We start from the raw sequence: 8,627 nt of genomic DNA, 5'->3' as shown, positions 1-8,627 counted from the left end.
TAATTGATGATGAGTTAAAAGTATGAAATATGAAAATAAAAAAGAGTGTGTGGAGCTGGCGTCAGATGTCTTCAGCCGAGCTGAGCAGATCAGCTGAGGCCAGAGATAGTTAACCTGGTTCTGTCACCACCTGAACCGAGATATAAAAACTGTTTCATTGTTTTAATGTCTGTCTTGTTCATGAAAAGAAATACAAGTGTTAGAAAAAGAGATTCAGGGGGAGGTAACATAGGTGTTTTACATCTTTCACTGTAAACTTGAACAAATTGGTTGTACTTTAAAAAAAGTTTGTGAAATTGGTGTTGAGTACAATTTTCCAAATGTACTATTTAATTTCTGCAAGCAGCAATAAGCACACATGATGTCAGCTTCTGACTGCTGAAGAAAGAAAGTATAAATTCCTGCAACATTATAATTTCCCTTTATGATGAAAAAAGGTTTTTTTCAATCATTTTTATGTCTATTCTGCTTTCCCTGCATGTGAAAAAATGACCCTGAAACTCTGTTTCTTTTGATATCATAATACATATTTATTTATATAAAATATTCATAATATATATATATTTATCATGTATTGCTCATAAATAAAAATCTGATCAGATATACACCTTTTTTGGAAAGTCTAAATGCTTGTAAAAAAAAAAAAAAACTTACATATGCTGCAATGTTTGAATGAATTACATTTTGTTGAGATGACACCAAGTATTCGTCAAACAGATCCAAGTGTCCTAAACCTCAAGCCTTCTCCTATTTCCATTTCAGGAAGTTGGCAACTTTAAACTAAGCATGCCACGGCTTGTGGAGCCAACTTGCTCTGATCGAAATTTCAACACATTACAACCTTCTAAGTTGAACTGACAACCAGTAATGACTAAATAAAAACTATAAAAGCCCCTGAGACTGAACGACAGCTAATCTATTTAATAGGAATTTGACTGTCATGCAGCACAACCGTTTTTTTTGTTTTAAATCAAAAATACGATCTGAAATAATAATGTCCAGACTTGCATTTCATTGAACACCACATGATTTAAAAAAGTAAAACTTTAGCAAAACATTAGGTAAAATAATTAAAACTAGTTCATTTGGGTAGATTCTACAGTGGAAAATAGGATATGTTTAAAATATGTAAATAATAAAGCTTCAGTAAATGTTATTATAGCTGAAAGAGGGCCGATAATGGATCTTTTCTAGGTTAACATACAAAACAGTACATGAGTTGAAGAAAAGCTGTGAAATTGGCTTTGATAAAGAGAAAATATGTATCTGAGTAACACTGTGTACCACGCACTGTGTAGAATCTTGGTGGATGTATATACACCCTAATACACCCTCCTATATCCTAAAGAGTGAGGATAACTCTGCTTAATTAGCCGCTTTTTATCATCAAAGCATTCCTACGTTGAGTTTTTTTTTTTTTTTCCTCAAAAGATTCCAAAGTCTTACCCCATATTAACTCAATTCTCCTTTTGCCTGGGAGCCATCGCAGAGGCAACAGTGGAGGCTAGCCACAGCATGTTAAACATTATTACAGTTATTGATGATTCATCGAACTAGCAAGCAGGCCACAGTAATCACGCACAATGTCTGCAGGGGCTGCAAGGATCAAGGCCTAAATCATGACTCCCCTGGCAGGGAGGCTGCTGCAGGAGATAAGGGAGGGATACGTGTGTGTGTGTGTGTGTGTGTGTGTGTGTGCGTACACATGTGGCTGTGAGTTATTGTGTCTGTTTGTATTGGAATTGTTTTCGTAATTGGATCAGTGCATTTGCTGCTTTTTGTTTGTGGATATTGCATCTGTGTGCTCATATGTACAACTCTGAGCGTGAGGATGTTACACAATCTATTACTGTCTTGAGTTTGCATGTTTCAACAGTTCACATTTGTTTGTTTAACCATGGAAAATCGATTATTTCAAGGACAGACAGAAAACTTCACGTCAGCACTGCTGTGCTGCATGGGCATATCAGATGATGTGCGTCTGGACAGCAGCATATTGCATATGATAGATTTTCAAACAATATTGATTAGTAACTCCGTCATGAATGGATGTACTATCGATGCACTGCTGTCATCTAATTGTGGAAAAATGCTTGAGAGATCAAGAAGGGTCAAGTTCAGGATTTGCACTTGTATTGAATGCATACATTGTGTTTGGGTGTGTGTTCACGTGCATGTGCTTGTTTAAGGAGGAGTGATTGACTGTTTCTTTGTCACACACACACTCATACATACACACTTCTGATCCAATCATGATACTAAAAACAAATAACTGTTGTGCAAAACAGCAAGTCCTTCGGCAAATGAATAAACTGAAAGAACATTAGATCCGTTAAAAGTCCAGTGTGTAACCCCTGGGGGTCAAAGTCGAGCAGCAGATTCTCAGGTCAGGGCCTAAAAGTGGCTTGAGATGCATTGTCATGTAATTGCCTTATGCATGCTCACATATCAGCAGAGAACCCTATTCTAACAAGACAAGATACTGTATGCTGTTTCATAAGGAATTGGCACAAACTGGCAAACCAAAACTTTAAATGTTGCTGAAAAATGGAAGAATAAGACGTCCATAAGAGATTCAATGCAACAGCTATTCTGCTTCAAAGGAAAAGTAGAAACAGTCACTGATTCGTGTGTTTTGGATAATGAATTAAAGAGCAGTAATGAGTTACATAACTGTGTTAAAGTAATCCACTTATTTGAAAGCATTATACTAAAATGTCTTCCTGAGTGAATTATAAGCTCTGCTTTCATCTTAGCACTCTCCTATATATCACAAAATTCTAATTGCACTTAGAGTAGTCCTACAATTTGTATTCAGCTGCCTCTATACACATTATCACAAAATGCAATCCAGCTCCTACCTATTCCAGTATTTCAGATCCCCGTCCAAGAAATGATGAGCCACGATTCAGCAGTCAAATTCTGAGCAGTATTTCCCTCAGAATACAGAAAAGAAAAAACAAAGATGCTCCTTTAGCAAGGTCCAATGACTACATAAAGATAAAAAGCCCAATTCTTATCTTTAAGTGTGCAGGTCAATCACAAATAGCATAACCCTCTTTGACAGCCTCTCTTGTTTGCATCCTGCAGCCACAACAGCTACAGCACTCCCACTACATTAACCTTCCTGCCAGCCAATCGATGCCACGTCACTGTTAATCTTCATTGCACATATGTGACCTTTTACAAACTTCACTGCCCTTGGTCCCAGGTGATTAATACCAGTCTGGGTAATTGGATGTTAATTGGAGAGACTATTGACCAAAGCCCTGAGAAAATAGTGAGAAAGTGATCCCTCTTTGATGATCCCTCTTTTATTGATAAGAAGGCGTGTAGGAACAGGGAGACAATCACCATTTGATCGGATCCATTCATCATCTTTATGATCGGTTGTGGAAGTAAAGGGTCTTGTTCTCCGGAGTAAATGTACATGTATGATTTGTCTTGGGAATAAGATTAATTTGTCTGTCTTTCCTCAGTATTGAGTGACAGCTAGTCAAAGAAAACCCATATTTTATTTTCTTTGTCGAAGTTGCTGTACAGATTCGTTATTCCATGATTACGGCCTTAGATATGCAATTTTCCTAGAATTTTGAAATTTTGAAAACTGTAATCTCTGACCATGAATTAAAACAGTGGTAAAATCACCCCCATCAATGCTTGTCAATCTCTGAAATTCAACTATCAGCACAATAAGACCAAGCAAATGTACTCAAACAAACTTCTTCCAGCAGCTGAGCGTCTATATTACAGAGTCCAAATACAAGAAGCTCTCTCCATTGAAATTTAGTGAAATGATGGTCGTCAATAAATATATGAATAGATCCTCCCACTTTCCCTTTATCTAGACTATAATCTAAAATGTTGTCTAATCTACAATGTCAATGTGTCTATTTTCAAATGTTCTGTACAAATGACTGATTACTTTATGACTATGTTATAACCCAGTAACCCTTGTCTTTAGACAGTGGCTCTCAGTTACTTCTCCCATATTTCAGCAGACAACATTTTGAGTGAAATACATCTGGAACTGAACATGAAGCTATAATGTGATGCTCAGTGATTCATTAAAAGACAAGGAGAACAACACAGGTATCAGCAGTCATTTCTAATGAATCTTTTATAATCCCTTATATGTACACTAAATCCTATACTTCTTAAATGTGATGATGTTATGTTCATGTTCACCCTTGCCCTGAGCTGATGAGAAATATCTTTAGAAATGTTTAAGGAACATAAGGAATAGATAAATAGAAGTAATAAAAAATAAAATTCCTAATATTCCACACCAGTGGAGCACTTCTCAAATATCTGTGCTTTAAACACCCAGTGGTTATATTCTCATTTTGACATGGAGCAAGTTAATGGATCCAGTGAACAGAGCCAAAACTATTAGGTCACTGGTTACCTGTCTCACAAATCTTCCTTTGTCTCCCAGTGACTTTCTTTGATTGGGAAACATTATAGCTATAGGAGCAAAATTAAAGCCCCACAAGAATTTTTGGAGAGTGGCCACCTTTTGATGGCAGAGGCAGGAAATTCAAGGTGACACTGCTCAAGAAGCACACCTGCGATGCTTGCAACACTAACCTTACCACTGCGGGAAAAATGTGTCCCAGTTTATTGTATTGTACTGTCCAGGCAGGCACACACTGTCCAGGAGGCACATGATCTGAAGCAGGGGCACGTTTGAAAATGTTGTTGTAGGGAGGAATGCAGTATTATACTTCTCATTATGTTTGTAAATGATCTAGCACCAAGTGATGGTAAGAATGTCTGTGTTTTCATTACCTTAGAATGAAGCATTTCTAATGAAAGACGCTGCGGATCATCATGCAAACACTGGCTCTATAGTGGGTCCGTTTTTTCAAGGTAATTTAGTTTTAGCGATTGGTGGGGGGTGCACTTTTATTTCTTTATTGGTGATCCTAGCTGTCACTTCCCTGGATATTTTATTGAATGCCACTTTTAGGAAATATATAGTATGAACATGTTTCATAAAATACAAACTATTAGGGTTAGGGCTACCTAACCCTAACCCTAGGGTAACCCTGTATGAAAGGAGAGAAGGTTAGCACTCCCCTTGACAAGGATGGAATTGGCCCTTGTGGCCATCAACACACATACGGTTAAAGGTATTGCCACCTACTTCGTGGCATCTCTAACCACATTTATATACTTACCTTCTGCCCTAACCCTAACCGTGTGTAATCCCTTTACTTACCTCTTTCCCTAACCCTAACCGTGTGTAATCCCTTTACTTACCTCTTTCCCTAACCCTAACCGTGTGTAATCCTGATACTTACCTTTTTTCTTAACCCTACCTAAAGAAAAAGAAAAAATACTTACCTCATTCCCTAAGCCTAACCATGTTAATCCCTATACTTATCATCTGTCCAAACCCTAACAGTGTGTAATCCCAATACTTACCTTTCCTTATTTTTTTTAAAAAAATGTCATTACTTTGATAAGAAAAAAAAACAAAAATAATATATTTCAAATTGGATACTTATCCTTTACCTAGAAAATTAAAACAAAAGACATTTTGTATTTTACAGTTTTGGTGGATGGGACATTATAAAACATTGCATTACAATCTGTAAGGAATTTTGTTAAAATGTAATTAAAATGGTACTCACTTATTCCTTCGTGGATGTTTTGTTAAAGGAAAAGAAAATTGTTTGTATTATGTACTGTATTTCAAAACAAGTTCATGTTCCATTTTTCATGTTCTATGTAAAAAAATGTGTATCATATTTATTGTTAAAGCTGTAAACACCGTTTTCTATACCTACCGTAAAAATACGGAGCCCAGAGCTGAGCCGAAGGGGGCGGAGTCTGGGGAGGTATATAAAGGAGATGAGCATGAGAGAGCTCATGTCTCTCTGGAACCTGCAAGGAAAGGACAATGAGAGAGAGTTAACCTGAAGAAGACGAATTGTAGTCGAAACGTCAGTATATTTTGGAATACTTTTGTTAATAAAAATGATATCTTTACAGTTTAGAGACTCTCTCATTTTTTATCATCATCATTTTTTTCAAAAAAGAAAAAGAATTTATATAGACATATTTTTTTTGGACAAAGCTCCTTTAACCAAAGGTTTTTTTAAAAACCAAATGGATGGCTGGAGGGACGTCAACTACCGGCGTGGCCGCCAGCAGCCAAGGAGAGATCGGACGTACGGGTGGTCCGAGGACAGGATGGACCGTGCCCATCCCTTTCGTTCCCGGAGGGAGTACATACCATTTCCTAACCCTAACCCATAAAAGACAAGCTATTATGAAACACTTGTTTGAATGTTGTTTATAAGTTGGAAAGATAAAATCCTTCTGTAAGAGTTAATCTTAAATGTCCTTTAAGGACATGCCAATTCTAATTAAACCTATTATTATGTGCTTTATTGTTATAAAATGGAAGTCATTCACTGTAGAGGGAATATTACACGACTTATTTAAAATATTTCTCACAAAAACATGCTTAGTTTTATCTGTGGGGTTTTGTCCCTGAAAAATGACGTACTGCATATGATCATATCTGAAACAGCAATGATGAGTGATTAGTTAGGTTTAGACACTAAAACTACTGATTAGGTTTAGGAATAGAAAAATAAATGGTCATAGTTAGGAAAGTATCGTGGTTTGGACTGAAATGCAATGTGCATGTCGTGCCTTTAACAATACAACATTTTGCAGGTTGCTTGATTGTTTATCCAGAGGTGTTTGAGCAGGCACTTGTTCGCATCGTGTTAACAAAGATTCTAACACCTGTTTTAACAAACAACCTGCAGTTACTGTTGTTAAGTTTGTTGACAATGTAACAGGGTTTGGACCATGGTGTGGACGGAAAGGTTGAAAATGCCCTCATTTCTTTTCAGTTTCAGACAATTTAACGTTAAAGCCATCATGAACTTTTGAATTAATCAGTGCAATCAAAATTTTCCATTAAAAAATAACTAGGATTCTAAATCCTACCCAATCATTTTCAGTGATAAATGTAACAAGCTTAAAGCATTTTTCCAACCTGGCTATTAAATAAAACAATATTCAATAGCTTACAGATAAGGAGTAGAAACGCATGGTTAAGTAAATCTTGGCTGCCAGCAGTGTGAAACGTTTACAATTTACAAGTTGTTTAATCCGTTTGTTCACTGGATCCAGCTGATATTTTCACCAATTAAAGTGATTTATGTGACTGACTGTCATGAAAATTAAAGGGACATGCAGAGCTTTTTGGTGCAGCTATGACAAAGACACACAAGCACGACTTAGTTGGCCTGCAAATAAAAGTCGGTGCTCTATCATAAATGACTATTTTCTTTGAAGATGTCAGACCACCGCTGGAGATGTTTAATGCCATCCACAGGGGGAAATCCAAGGAGTGTCTTCCCAAATGTTTCTGTGATCGATTGTCTTTCTTTGTTTTTTTCTTATATAAGACACAGAGGCATTCACATTAGCTACTATGGAGAATTGAATCAAAGATATACTTTAGATCTTATGTGATATTTGTATCATTTAGCTCTGAGGGGAGGCTGTTGGCCATGTGAGAGTGGTGGTGTATGAGTTGTTTGTTGCTAAGCAGTGTTTTGTGTCTTGCTTGCAGCTTTGATATCTACAATATCGCGACTGTAATCCCACTTTTGTCTTTTTCTTATGTTCCAGTAAAAAATGTTCCTTAAAAAATAGTAACCCTTTAATGTTCTTACTAAGAAAAAAATCTATGGTAACATGTTTCTTAGGGAAAATGGTAATTAGAAACCATGAGCTCCAGCAGGTTTCCTTCCACATACAGTTACATGATAAACTGGAGAAGGCAGTTTGTCCCTCTGCTCTCCCCTCAGTAGCTACTGACAGACAACTGCTTCTTTGGACAGTGAAGGTCAAAAGGCGGGTGCATTTTGTTTGGATTGATGGACAGAGCTGCTCTGACATGGATTACATGTAAACCTGCTCATTACTGCAGGAGTAATTACATTTCTACTGGCTAATATTTCTGGAACACACAGTCTTCTCAGTGATTGATCGGCATTTTATTCTAAACAAAAACATCAATCTTTTTAATTCTATTTTTGTTAAAGAAAAACCTAAATTTGCTCATTTTATAAGGTCTATTTCACTTAATTGCATATGGTTTCTGGTACAAGAGTAAGGAAAACAACCTGAAAGTGTGAATCTGATGGATTCAAACCGCTTTTAAATGGGAGACAACATTAGTTATTGTGCTGCGCCACAATGATTCCAGTCAGAGCTATGGGTTGACAAGGTGAGGAGTAAGATCGCATCTGAGGGAGAGTTGCACAGAAGTGCACATACACACATTACAAATGTGGGGCATGTACAGTAGGCATTGCCAAATTAAAGAGCATGAAATGTGAAAACAACATTTTAACGAATGCCATATATGTGGCAATGCCTTTAAAATGTGGCTTGTGAATGACACACAGCTCTTTAACAAATGAGGTTAACTGTTTGTGGTTGTCGGTCAGCTGCTGACTTGACTCCTGGAACTTATCAAGCGTTTACACTGACAGTAAATTAAATTGTTTAACATTCGCCTGAGCTGAATGCAATGCCCTTTCTGCTCAGATGACATTCAGCTGAGGTGAAATGGTTCGTTTGACCTGTTT

At 36.9% G+C, this 8,627-nt stretch overlaps 1 non-coding gene across 1 annotated transcript; it reads left to right on the top strand.

Annotated features, from left to right (window-relative positions):
- Nucleotides 1–5,048: 5,048 nt before the first annotated feature.
- On the top strand, nucleotides 5,049–5,177 carry LOC140266131 (U6atac minor spliceosomal RNA). Its single transcript, XR_011906788.1, has one exon. It is a non-coding gene; the product is annotated as a U6atac minor spliceosomal RNA (small nuclear RNA).
- The last annotated feature ends 3,450 nt before the right edge of the window (nucleotides 5,178–8,627 follow it).

Source organism: Leuresthes tenuis, unplaced genomic scaffold, assembly GCF_036924035.1.
Source record: "Leuresthes tenuis unplaced genomic scaffold, fLeuTen1.0.hap1 SCAF_12, whole genome shotgun sequence".
NCBI lineage: Eukaryota > Metazoa > Chordata > Actinopteri > Atheriniformes > Atherinopsidae > Leuresthes > Leuresthes tenuis.
The sequence above is the reverse complement of the archived record's forward strand: the minus strand, read 5'-3'. Positions and strand labels throughout refer to the sequence as shown.